General features: G+C 41.9%; 1 protein-coding gene across 6 annotated transcripts in view; it reads right to left on the bottom strand.

Annotated features, from left to right (window-relative positions):
• TBCE (tubulin folding cofactor E) overlaps positions 1-6,813 on the bottom strand; it is a 126,373-nt gene extending 119,560 nt beyond the window's left edge. Inside the window, exon 1 of one of the 6 annotated variants that reach the window (XM_059900549.1) lies at positions 6,756-6,813. The gene's annotated coding sequence lies outside the window, so the exon portion shown is untranslated. Of the gene's footprint in view, positions 1-3,750; positions 3,924-4,077; positions 4,162-6,755 lie in introns of those variants that run through there. The other 5 variants (XM_059900548.1, XM_059900547.1, XM_059900551.1 and 2 more) reach the window with 5 other exon arrangements.
• Between the last annotated feature and the right edge of the window lie 7,344 nt (positions 6,814-14,157).

Here is a 14,157-nt window from a genome sequence, read left to right as displayed (position 1 = left end):
ACAATAGCCAGGTCATGGAAGCAACCTAAATGCCTATCGACAGACGAATAGATAAAGAAGATGTGGTACACATATACAATGGAATATTACTAAGCCATAAAAAGGAATGAAATTGGGTCATTTGTAGACACATGGATGGATACAGAGACTGTCATACAGAGTGAAATAAGTCAGAAAGAGAAAAACAAATACTGTATATTAACGCATATATGTGGAACCTGGGAAATGGTACAGATGAACTGGTTTGCAGGGCAGAAACAGAGACACAGTTGTAGAGAACAAACACATGGACACCAAAGCAGGAAAGGGGGGGGTGGTGGGATGAATTGGGAGATTGGGATTGACATACATACACTAATATGTATAAAATGGTTAACTAATAAGAACCTGCTGTATAAAAAAAAATGTATTTTGCTTAATCTTTTCTGATATTTGCTCTAAACTGTACCAAAATAATTGGCATGAGGTCTGAATTATCATTCACAGACCGACACCTGTCAAGTAGAAAACTCAACATCAATGGGAAACAGGCTTCACTGAGATTAGGAACTGTAGTCAGTAATCCTGGCTCAGGAACTTACAAGCAGTGAATCCTGACATTCGTTAACCTTTCTCTGTCATGAAGAACATAAGCAAGTAGAAGACATGCACTTATAAGGAACTCAGAGTTTAATTAGAAGAGATAACTAACAGCAAACAATTAAGACCTATAATTAGTAATGTAAGGATCAAATTCAGTGATGAAGAAGAAACAGGTGGGTTAAGAGTGAGGCAGACTCCATGTGGAAACCATTCCCTGGTTAAGCTGACAGAAATGAGCAGCAGAAATTAAGAGAACAAGCTTTCCAGGTAGGGAAATGTAAGAGGGTTTCACTGACATTTTGGAGGTTCATGATGGGAGACTAAAGAAAGCGAAAATATAAGGGCAAAAAATGTCATTTGCTTTTAAATGACCACCTAAAATGTAACAACTTCTGAGTATTTAATAGCCCAATTTTAAAGAATCCCACCTGCCGTCCTTTTTAAAAAGAAATTTGTCATAAAATACACATTCCATAAAATTTATCACCTTAACCATTTTTAAGTGTACAGTTCAGTGGCATTAGCTACATTCACACTGTTGTGCAATCAATCACCAAAACTTTTCCGTCTTGCAAAACTGAAAGTCTCTACCCCTGAAACAACTCCCCATAGCCTCCTCTCCCAGACCCCACCTTCCATTTCTATTAACCGGACTGCTCCAAATATCTCACAGAAGTGGAAGCACACAGTATTTCTCTTTGGTGACCGGCTTACTTCACTTAGCATAATATCCTGCTGTCCTCCATGCACGTCATAGCTAATGTCAAAGCCTGTGTCCAAGTTCTACTACATCCTCACAGTAGTTCCTTGGCCCTCACACACTGAATTGTTTCATCATTTTAAGCAGCTCCTCCAAAAAGCCTTAGGCTTTCTGAAGAGGCTGTAGACCTGTCTTCTCTCTCAAACACCAATGACTGAAATCCACACCAAACCCACAATTTTTATGATACAACTATATGAAGCAGAAATAATAAAATTAATGAACCAATCAGTGCCTTTTCTCTACACACTTTCAAATACCACCAAATCTTCCCAAATCACTCCTCCACAAATTCATTCCAGCTGCTCCTAATAACCAGCAAACTGTTAAATTCCCTCTTTTCTGGTAGCCTCTACCTATTTTCTGGGCAATATTCATTTCACACTTAATAATGTCTATCATGTTATTTTCTAATGGACTCTTTTGCACATTTCCCAGCAAAATGCTAAGGTAGGGAAAGTATCATATACTTTTAAAAAAATAAACTTTGGAGTGCTAAGTATACAGTAAATATTCTATTAAGCTGTATGATAAATTTACTTTAATAAACCAAAAAGGAAAAACATCAAAACCACCAGAAAATAGTAACAACTACTAGTTTTATTGTTGAACGTTTACATCTTATGAAAATAAGTACTGAGATGATCCAGGAAGCCTGTTAAAATCAGTAGCTTACAGGTAAAGACAATATTGTTCTGCAAGGTTAAGATTCTGATTAGATAAATTAAAAGGTTAACCACTATAAGAACAGAAGTAACGTATATAGAGTAACATATCTCCCAAACAAGTAGAAGGGAAAAAGTGAAGAGAGAAAACAAGACAAAACCTCAATTCAAAAAAAGGCAAGAAAAGAGAAAGAAAAAGCACAGAAAGTACAAAGTATCAGATGGCAAAAAAAAAAAAAAGGCCAAATCCATTTTTTCAACAATTATATTATGGAGAGCTCACTAAAAGCCAAATATTGTTTTAGGCACTAGGGATACAGCTGTCAACAAAACACACAAAAATAGCGGCTCTCATGAAACTTCCATCCTAGTGGGGTAAACAGTAATGAACCAGAAAAATGAATAAATCACATGGCAGGTCATATGGTAATAAGTACAAGGGCAACGAGTACAACGGAAATGTAAGGGAAGGCTATGTCAGGGGAGACCTCACTGAGAAGGTAATATTCAAAAAAAAAAAAAAAAACAGGAGGGAGGTAAGGGATTAAACCATGTGGACATTTTGACAAAGGAACTGCAAGTGTAAACATCCTGAGGTTAGGATGTGCCGGAGGCAACAACATAGAGCAAAGGGGGAGAGTAGCCAGAGATGAGATCAGAGGGAAAGCAAGGGCCAGGTCATACAGAACCTTGCCGGCCCCTCTAAAGAATCTGGATTTTAATCTTAGTGAAATGGGTAGTCTGTGGATGATTTTTTGAGAGAAGGGAGATAATCTGATTTTTTTTAAAAAAAAGAATCACTCTACATGCGATGGAAAGACAGAAAAAAGAAAAAGCAGACTATTTAAGTGGCTACTGCAGAAATCCAGGCGAGAGATGACTGTAATTTGAATAAGGGAAGGTGCTGAGAAGGGCTTGGGAGTCTGGATAGACTCTGAAGGCCGAGTTCTTGGATCTGCTGATAGATTACATGTGTGGTGAGAAAGAAATGGGTCAAGGATGACGCCGAAGGTTTTACAGGCCTCAACAAATATCTCAGTAATGACAGTGAATGTTAAGTACAATCAGCCTGCCAGTCAAAAGGCAGAGACTGTCCGCTTGGTTTAAAAAAAAAAAAAAAAATTCCCCATCAATATGCTAGTTACAAAAGCATACATAAAGGGACTTCCCTGGTGGCGCAGTGATTAAGAATCCACCTACCAATGCAGGGGACACGGATTCAAGCCCTGGTCCGGGAAGATCCCACATGCCGCGGAGCAACTAAGCCCCGTGAGTCACAACTACTGAGCCTGTGCTCTAGAGCCCGCGAGCCACAACTACTGAGCCCACGTGCCGCAACTACTGAAGCCCGCGCGCCTAGAGCTCGTGCTCTGCAACAAGAGAAGCCACCGCAATGAGAAGCCCGTGCTCCGCAAAGAGTAGCCCCCGCTCGCTGCAACTAGAGAAAGCCCGCGCACAGCAACAAAGACCCAACGCAGCCAAAAAAAAAAAAAAAAAAAAAAATTATTTACAAAAAAAACCCTAAAAAGATGAAAACAGTTGAGCCAAGTACCAAATGACAATGGCCATGGATATATTAACTTCAGACAAAAGAGAAGTCTATTCTCACCCACAACCTAGAACAGTCCCCGGTTGGTAGTGAGTAAATATGTAAAAGCTGTAAACGTTCTCCACCTACTTAACATTATTTCTCCTGCATCACAAATGTTAAAGGATTTGGACGGTCAGGGCTGTTTCTCTAACCTGACACCAAGTCGTGGGTCGCCTGTGCCAGTTTCACCTCTCGCAGAGTGACAAGTCAGTACGGCTTTTCTGTGAAGTGCAGTGCGGGGCTACCACTCCCGCTCGCCCACCGCGGGCCCCGGCCCGGGACACCGCTCGCCCCCACGGACGCCTCCTCTGGACCCGGCGCAGCTGGGTTCGCTCAAAGCCCCAGGAAGCAGGCAACGCCCGGCCACCTAGGAAGTTTCTAAAGGCAAAAGAGACCGAGAGCCTCGCAGGCCTGCACCGGTCACGAGCCAGCCAGGAACGCACGGCTCCCTCCGCTCCCCAGACCCCGAAGAAGCTCACCTACTTGCGGTCCGCCAGGGTGGTCTGAGCGGCAGCCCCCGTCTCGCGTCTTGCCCCAGGGCGGCTTCCGGCTCTGGGCGGAAGTGCTCCTTTAGGAAGAGAGGAAGTCCCGCCCCCTCGGGAAGGAGCAGCGGCAGCTGGAGCTCAGTGGTAATTATCAGCTAGGGTCTGGGGAGCGGAAGGTGTGGTCACAGCGCCCAAACCCAGCGGAGCTCGCCGCTCCTGTGCTGCTCAAGCGATTCCCCGAAACCCGGGATGACAGAACGACGCAAGGGACGCGCAGGTTCCAGTTTACTTGTTATCACGGAAGCGAGTTACAAGTCCTGTATGAGATTCAGTTCCACGTTCATTGAGAATCTACCACGTAGGAAGCCTGTGGTGTTCACAGAGAAGAATGTAGGGTTGATTCCACAAAAACTAGGGGAAGAAAATTAACTCGCTGAATCGCAAAGCAGGATGAAAGTAAATGCAGTAATAGAAAAAGCAAATTCCGTAGGCATGTTAATTTCTAAGAGTTTTCTCGTATCTCAAGAGTTGTGAGGATCAAATGAGATGATGCATAAATAAACGTTTAGCTGTGGAGCCTGGTACATGATTAAAGCATATAATACCCATAGTATTGTTATCGTTGGTGAAAATAAAAGAGGCCTTTAACCCAACCAAAGGGAAATTGAATAACACTTCAGGGAGGTAGCCTTCCAGCTGAATGTTAAATTTAATCAGAATTTCAGCACATAGAGATACCAATTATGAAGCTGTAAAAACTGCTTTTGTTGATTAATGAAACGGCATAGGCTAAAAAAACTTGTTCCAAAAAAACAAACTTTCAGAAGCTTTATTGTTTGAAATCATATGAGTAATAATGCAACATCCCAAGTCTGCCTGGCAGAGCTGAGTCCTGGGGATCATTTTGACACTTTGCCAGCCCAGGCATAGTGCTTCAAACAAGAAATTTTCAGATATAACATTCCACATTTATTTTAACTTTATGGTTTTCAAGGATACATGACCTTGGAGTCGGCTTCACAGCTCAGGCCTGAGCCTGCTTAATTCTTATCTATTAATACACTCCACCAAATCCTATGCTATGTCTCCCTCTTCCTTTTTGTTTTTTTTTCTTCCAGTTAAACTCCCCCAGTTCCTTTGGTGGGTGGTTTTCCTTGTTTCAGCAACTTAATAAATTTTGTTAGACTACAGGTTTGACTCAGATGGCTTTATCAGATGGGCTTTATCACTATTTATTTTGATCAAGCCTCCTGTACTCATGAAGGTTGGAGGACAAATTTGGCCCCAACTTAGACAAAAACTGAAGCAGAATAAAGGTAAGTTATTTACTGACATTCAGCTGTGTCCTGAGAAGAGCTGTGCACTTTCTAACTGGAGAGTTTTAAATTATCTTCCGGCAGAGAATGGCCACACTTTTTGAAGATTATTGGCATCCACCAAATTCAGACCAGCCCCACAACAGACATAGGACGCATGCACCTTCCTTTTCTTTGTAAAATATTTTCCTGTCTCCACTGAGTTGTGACAGTACTTGCCTGGTTTTGCCTAGAGTGAAAGAATGATCCCTCTCTGCCTTCTGTCCTTTTCTTGAGACATTGATCCTGGGCACTGCTGCCTCAACCATGTTATCTCCTTGAAGTGCTTTCTCTGCTAAAGTTTTTCCCTAAAAGAGATCTATATACCCTGTCTCTCATTCGTCACCCTCCTCTCACTTTAATCTTTTTCAGCCTGGCCTTCTGGCTTCTCTCTTCCCTCCAGTTCTTCCACAATTATCTTTCAAATATCACCACTGACTTCAGATCACCAAGGTGGTTTCTTAGTCCTCATATCCCTTGATTTCTCTATAGCATAGGTTGATAGGGTTACTTATCTGCCTTTGTTGTAAAGATCATATTTAAAGCACTGTCTCAAAAAAGTGCAAACTTGGGGCTTCCCTGGTGGCGCAGTGGTTGAGAATCTGCCTGCCAATGCAGGGGACACGGGTTCGAGCCCTGGTCTGGGAGGATCCCGCATGCCGCGGAGCAACTAGGCCCGTGAGCCACCATTACTGAGCCTGCGCGTCTGGAGCCTGTGCTCCGCAACAAGAGAGGCCGCGATAGTGAGAGGCCCGCGCACCGCGATGAAGAGTGGCCCCTGCTTGCCGCAACTGGAGAAAGCCCTCGCACAGAAACGAAAACCCAACACAGCCATAAATAAATAAATATCTTTTTTTTTTTAAAAAGTGCAAACTTAAAATATCAAATATTTGCAATGCAATTCATTTTAAGTCTCATCATTCATGCATCAGGTAAATAAGTGCCAGCTCTGCACCAAACACTATTTTTAGGCAGTGGAGATCTAGCAGAGAAAAAGAGATGCAATGTTCCAGTTCTGGACAAATGTATATCTTAATGGTATGAGACAGATGATATATAAATAAAATGAATAAGATAATTTCAGATTATGTGAGGTGCACTAAAGGAAACAGATGGTTCTGTGATAATATGTTACAAACTGAAAGTAGGAAGTAAGGGGAGGATAACTTTCAAGGTGACATTTGAACTGACAGCTGCAAGATAAGAAGGATCAAGCAGTGTAAAAAAACGAAAAAAAACTGGAGGAAGATCTTTCTAGTTCTATAGGTAAACAGGAGTGGGAAGCAGGGCTGAGGGAGGATTAAGAGGGTCACTTACGGTGAATTCCCTGGTGGTCTGTGGTTAGGACTTGGCGCTTTCCCTGCCAAGGGGCCTGGGTTCCATCCCTGGTCGGTGAGCTAAGATCAGCGAGCCGAGTGGCCAAAAAAAAAAAAAAAAAAAAAGAGGGGTCACTTATGAGCTATTGTAGTCATTTCATCTGGGGCACAAAAGGAAATGGTGGCTTAAACCAGAGAGGTTGGAGCAAAACTGGAAGACTGTGGGGTCACCGCTGCTGAGAAGTCAAGCTAGATGAGAAGAGAGAACCATTCGCTAGATGTCACAAAATAAATGTCAGTGTCGCTGACTAGAGCAGTTTTGGTAGAGTAGCAGCCTCAGGAGCCAGACTGCAGTGAGCTGAAGTGGAAAGGAGGTTGAGGGAGCACAGCTAAATGACTCTTCAAAGAAGAGACCTTTTATTTATTTATTTATTTATTTATGGCTGTGTTGGGTCCTCGTTTCTGTGCAAGGTCTTTTCTCTAGTTGCGGCAAGTGGGGGCCACTCTTCATCGCGGTGCGCGGGCCTCTTACTATCACGGCCTCTCTTGTTGCGGAGCACAGGCTCCAGACGCGCAGGCTCAGTAATTGTGGCTCACGGGCCTAGTCGCTCCGCGGCATGTGGGATCTTCCCAGACCAGGGCTCGAACCCGTGTCCCCTGCATTGGCAGGCAGATTCTCAACCACTGTGCCACCAGGGAAGCCCAGAAGAGACCTTCTAATTGCCGTACTGATTGAACGTTTTTCAGTCAATATCCTATCGGGTATCTCTACTGCATTACACTTGAATGGTTCACTCCTTGAAACCACATGCTTTCTTTCCAGTGATTATTTTTTGGTTTTGTTTTTCTTTTCTTTTCTTTGTTGTGGTCGTTGTCATTGACCGGGAGTTAAAAAATAACTTTGGAAATCTGATGACAGCTATCCACATACATGCAAATTTCACAGATAATTTCAGGGAGTTAATTAACCCTTTGAAGACAGTTAATGGGCCCCAGAGACATCCATGGATCACAGATTAAGAACCTCCCCTCTTTTCAATTAGCTGGTCTCTTCCTTCATGGTTTCCTTATTCCTTTAATTGTTCCCTCCTTGATAACTGTCCTTGATTACTGCTCTTCTTGGGCTACATCCTCTCTCAGTGACTACATCTACTGTCTTGATTTTTGTCACTGGGACCATGACACCTATTTTACTTTTTAAAAAAAATTTGTTTTATTGAAGTAAGGTTGATTCACAATGTTATGTTAATTTCTGCTGTACAGCAAAGTGATTCAGTTATACATATGCATACATTCTTTTTCATATTCTTTTCCATTATGGTTTATCACAGGATATTTAACATAGTTCCCTGTGCTGTAGGGCCTTATTGTTTATCCATTCTCTTTTTTTAAAAATAAATTTATTCATTTATTTTTGGCTGTGTTGGGTCTTCATTGCTGCACGTGGGGTTTTCTTTAGTTGCAGCAAGTGGGGGCTACTCTTCGTTGTGGTGCGCGGGTCTCTCATTGTGGTGGCTTCTCTTGCTGTGGAGCACAGGGGCTCTAGGTGCGTGGGCTTCAGTAGCTGTGGCATGCAGGCTCAGTAGTTGTGGCTCGTGGGCTCTAGAGCACAGGCTCAGTAGTTGTGGCGCCCAGGCTCAGTTGCTCTGCGGCATGTGGGATCTTCCTGGAGCAGGGATCGAACCCGTGTCCCCCTCATTGGCAGGTGGATTCTTAACCACTATGCCACCAGGGAAATCCTGTTTATCCATTCTATATATAATAGTTTGCATGTGCTAATCCCAGACTCCCTATCCAGTCCTCCCCCATCCAACCACAAGTCTGTTCTCTATGTCTGTAAATCTGTTTTGTAGAAAAGTTCATTTGTGTCATTTTATATTCCACATATAAGTGATATCATATGGTATTTGTCTTTCTCTTTCTGACTTACTTCACTTAGTGTGATAGTCTCTAGGTCCATTCATGTTGCTGCAAATCCATGTTTCATTCTTTTTATGGCTGGGTAGTATTCCATTGTATATACATACCACATCTTCTTTGTTCATCTGTCGATTGACACTTAGGTTGCTTCCATGTCTTGGCTATTGTAAATAGTGCTGCTATGAACATTGGGTGCATGTATCTTTTTTGTTTGTTTGTTTTGGGTTTTTTTGGCTGCACTGCATGGCTTATGGGATCTTATTTCCCTGACCAGGGATTGAACCTAGGCCAAGGCAGTGAAAGTGCTGAGTCTTAACCACTGTTTGCCAGGGAATTCCCAACTATTTTTAGTTTTTCGAGGAACTTCCATACTGTTCTCCATATTGGCTGCACCAATTTACATTCCCACCAGCAGTGCAGGAGGGTTCCCCTTTCTCCACACCCTCTCCAGCATTTGTTTTTTGTAGACTTTAATGATGGCCGTCCTGACCGGTGTGAGGTGGTACCTGACTGTAGTTTCGATTTGCATTTCTCTAATAATTAGAGATGTTGATTATCTTTTCATGTGCCTGCTGGCCATCTCTGTGCATGATGCCTACTTTAGTACACAAGCCCTTTCGAGTTGTAGGGTAACGTAAAAGAAAATCAAGATCAGTTAAACCCATTCAATTTCCGGAGATTTATTTGATTTCACAGTGTCTTACTGGACACCATAGGAGTTGAGGCTATGAATAATTGTTCATAAGGACATCCTGAAAAAGATTTATATAAGAAAAAAAATCAAAAGCTAATTCTTTTATTGTAACATTTTACAATCTTCTTCCGTATCTGTCCTCCTCACAGCACCATCCCAAGGAGGAGTCAGCCTTCCACAGGGGACTTCACAGTGGCAGAGGTTTATCATACCAAGTTCTCTCCAGCCTTCTTCTAAGGAACTTTTGGTACCTTCTGATGTGCAACTTTTCATCTTGGCATGTGGTTGTGAAGGTTAATTTTATGTGTCAACTTGGCTAGGCCATTGTACCCAGATATTTGGTCAACACCAGTCTCAATGTTGCTGTGAAGGTATGTTTTAGATGAGATCAACATTTAAATCAGCAGACTTTTGGGCTTCCCTGGTGGCGCAGTGGTTAAGAATCCGCCTGCCAATGCAGGGGACACGGGTTCGAGTCCTGGTCTGGGAAGATCCCACATGCCGCGGAGCAACTGGGCCCGTGAGCCACAACTACTGAGCCTGCGCGTCTGGAGCCTGTGCTCCGCAACAAGAGAGGCCACGATAGTGAAGAGGCCCACGCATCGTGATGAAGAGTGGCCCCCGCTTGCCGCAACTAGAGAAAGCCCTTGCACAGAAATGAAGACCCAACACAGCCATAAATAAAAATAAATAAATAAATAATTAAAAAAAAAAAAGAGCTACACTTTAAAAAAAAAAAAATCAGCAGACTTTGAGTCAAGCAGATTGCCCTCCATTATGTGGGTGAGCCTCACCTAACTGGTTGAAGGCCTTAAGTGACAAAGACTAAGGTCCCCCGAGGAAGAGAGAATTCTGTTTTTCCTGAAACACATGGCCATGCAACATGGGGAAAATATCAAGTTTCTTTTCATGAAGTAGAAGTGAGGGATGACTGTTAGGAAGATAAACAACAACAGCTGCCATAGATTCAATTCAATATCTCCTCAGATCTCTCCAGTGATACTACTTACAGATTATGGTTTGTCTTATTTTGTTTTAAGGTGTTCTCTGTTTTTTCTGTTTCCTCTAATTTGAGTTTTTCTATATTTTTCTTGTTTCATTTTGGTTTTGCTTTTTTTTTTTTACCTTGGTCTTTCTCTGTCATACTGCAGGTATTCTATAAATGTGTGGGAGTTTCTGGTTGTCCATTTGTGTTTAAGACAGAATGAGGCATGAGAAATGCTAAATGTGAGCTAATGGGAGCTCAGCTTTTCCAAGCAGGGCTGGCTGGCTGACTGGTAAGTTTCAATGTCATGTGATTGGGAAGGGAGCAGCCATGATGCTCCAGGAAGGCTCCCTGATGCCAGAACAGAAGAATGTAGCTCTTTGACACCAATACCTTTCCTATTTGCTCAAATTCTTCTCAGAAACTCACTTCTACTTCTCTAAAAAGATGTCTTACTCTTTTGCTTGAGGATAAAATATCTGGCAGTGATGATTTAGTTTGCCCATTGGGGTGCAAGGAAGAGGTAGCGTGGGGAGATGTACCCTTCCATTTACAGACTATCAATTAATTTCTGTTTTCATCCATATTTATCTCTCCAGTCCTCTTTGTTGACAAGTATAGAGCTGTTCCAGTTAGTTTCCTATTTCCACAAACTTAGTGGCTTAAACAACATATATTTATTATATAGAGTTCTGTAGAAGTCCAACACTTCTCAAGGTATCAGCAGGGCTGTGTTCCCTTCTGGAGACTCCAGGGGAGAATCTGTTTCCTTGTCTTTATAGTTTCTAGAAGCCACCTGCATTCTGTGGCTTGTGGTCCCCTTCCTCCATGTTCAAAGGCAGAAACTGTGGGTTGAGTCCTTCTCATCACACCACTCTGACTTTGGTTCCAATGTCACATCTCATTCTGACTCTCCCCTTCTGCCTCCTTCTTCTCCTTTGAGGAAGCTTGTAGTTACCGGTGGGTCCACCTGGATAATGCAGGATAATCTCCCTATTCTGAGATCATCGATTAGCAACCATAATTTCTCTTCAACCTTAATTCCCCTTTCCCATGTAATCTAATCTATTCACCAGCTCTGAGGATGAGGACGTGGACATCGCTGGGGGTCCATTATTCTGCCAAGTACTTTCAGTTCTCCTGAGCCTGCTGGGTCCTGTTTCAGCCACAACCCCTTCTCTACATAGCCTTAGCTCTGGCCATATCCCCACTGCTTACATCAATCAGCAGTCTTTCTGCTTTCTGTATTCCAGACATTTTTTGGAATTTCTCATCCACTAACAAAGCCCTTCCAATTCTCAAGGTTATTTCGATATTTTAGCCTTTTTATTCTTTTTCTTTCCTTTTAGTATTCTCTCAAGAGGGAGAAAAGATAAACACGTACTCAGTCCAGCATCTTGAAAAGGACGAATGTTCTTTTTTCACTCCCTTCTTGCAGGGCTAGCAGAAAATTTAATCTCAGTCAGTGTTAGGGCCTCCTTACCTCTCAACTGCAGGCATCAGACTCCATTGGCAGGTTTATTATTGAAGCCAACAGTGATCCCTCAAAGCCTGGCACTTTTCTGCTTCCCTGTCTCAGGAAGAGAGCTGGAATGTTACTGTCTAGTCCATCCTCCATGAAGTCTTGCTCACCTCCTACAGTACTACCAACAACCATGGGAACTTCTGGCTTTTGTTCCCTTCCCAGGAATCTCTCCTCTCTCCTCTGTTCTGTTTGCCCTTAAAGTCACTGCTCCTTTTCTCTGTGTCTCCCTTCCAGTACACCTAGCCTGATCTCTTCAACAGGCTCAGGTTGTAGGAAAATTAATTCAGAAAGGAAGTGTTTTACAAGAGCCTTCTTTGAGCTTTAGCATCATAATAATTCCCTGAGGCAAGAAAGTACAAAATGGACTGGGTACCTTTCTGTAACTAAAGATGGAAAAAATAGAGGGAAAAGAACACGAATATATAAAAATTATCTTGCTACTATATATTGTACGTATAGTATACAGATAGTTTTGCCGCATTAAATCACTGAACTGTGACTTAATCAATTCATATTGATGAACATTTGTTACTTTTTTTCTATTACAAATAATGCTGCAGGGACTTCCCTGGTGGTTCAGTGGAGATCCCACGTGCTTCCCGGCCAAAAAAAGAAAACATAAAACAAAAGCAATATTGTAACAAATTCAATAAAGACTTTAAAAATGGCCCACATCAAAAAAAAATCTTAGAAAAAAACAAATACTGCTGCAATGAATATACTTTTATGTACATTTCTGTACAACTAAGGGAGTATATCTTAAGAATATACTCCCTCTTCAAAATGTAAAACAAAGGTACCATATGACTCATCTAGGTATTTAACTTTCTTAGTTGGCTTGGGCTGCTGTAATAAAATACCACAAATCGAGTGGTTTATACAACAGAAATTTATTTGCTCACAGTACTGGAGGCTGGAAGTCCAAGATTAAGGTGCCAGCTGATTTGATTCCTGGTGAGGGCTCTCTTCCTGGTTTGCAGGCGGCCACCTTCTTACTGTGTCCTCACATGGTGTAAAGAGAGAAAAGGGCTCTCTTGGGTCTTTTTTTCTTTGGCCGCACGGCATGTGGGATCCTAATCCCCCAACCAGGGATTGAACCTGTGCCCCCTGCATTGGAAGCACAGAGTCTCAACCACTGGACCTCCACGGAAGTCCCCTTGGGTCTCTACTTGTAAGGAAATTAATCCTATTGGATCAGATTCCCACCATTATGACCTCATTTAACCTTAATTACTTCCATAAAGATCCATCTCCAAATACAGAGATACTGGAGCTTGAGGCTTCAACATATAAATTTTGGAGGGACACAAACATTCAGTCCATAATATTACCCAAGAGAAATGAAAATATATAGCCACAGAAAAACCTGGACACAAATGTTCATAGCAGCATTATTCATAAAAGCCAAAAAGTAGGAACAATCCAAATGTACATCAACCGATGACTGGATAAACAAAATGTGGTATTTTCATATAATGGACTATTATTCAGACTTAAAAATTATTGAAGTTATGATATAAGTAGTATGGATGAACCTTGAAAACATTATGCTAAGTAAAAGAAGCCAGTCACAAAAGACCACGTAGTACATGATTCCACTTATATGAAACAACCAGAATAGGCAAGTCTATAAATACAGAGAGTAGGTTAGTGACTGCCTCGGGTGGGGGTTAGGGGTGGAATGGGGTAAATGGGAGTCAGTGCTAATAGTGATGGTGGTTTCTTTCAGGGGAAACAAAAATGTTATCAAATTAGATTGTGGTGATGATTGCATAACCCCATGAATATACTAAAACCCACTGAATTGTATCCTTTAAAAGAATTATGTGGTGTGTGAGTCAATAAAGCTGTTTCTAAAAAACTATATATAAGTATAAATATATATACATATATATGTGTGTATATATAAGATGAGAAGCAGATTACAGGGAGCTTTGACTGTGAAGCTAAAGTGTTTGTCCTAAAAGGAAATGATTTGTGAATAGAGGCTTAAAGTGAAAGCAAATTAATTAAGATTAGTTTGGCAGTTCTGTGCAACATGGGCTGAAGGAAGAGAAGGGATTCCGGTAAAACAAGTTAGGTGACATTAATTATCCATATATGCTATGATGATACTCCAAGGCAGGAGGAAATGATTGGTTTGATCTTTTGTTTGTTGCAGCAGTTACTAGCTAAATGATACTCCTGTCTGAGCCATGATGTAACACAGTAAACTGCAATAAATTCTCCCAACAACTTCCTCATTAAAGTGATAGTCATGGGACTTCCCTGGTGGTCCA

This window comes from Balaenoptera ricei, chromosome 16 (genome assembly GCF_028023285.1).
Source record: "Balaenoptera ricei isolate mBalRic1 chromosome 16, mBalRic1.hap2, whole genome shotgun sequence".
Classification (NCBI taxonomy): domain Eukaryota; kingdom Metazoa; phylum Chordata; class Mammalia; order Artiodactyla; family Balaenopteridae; genus Balaenoptera; species Balaenoptera ricei.
This window is presented reverse-complemented; position numbering and strand designations above follow the sequence as displayed.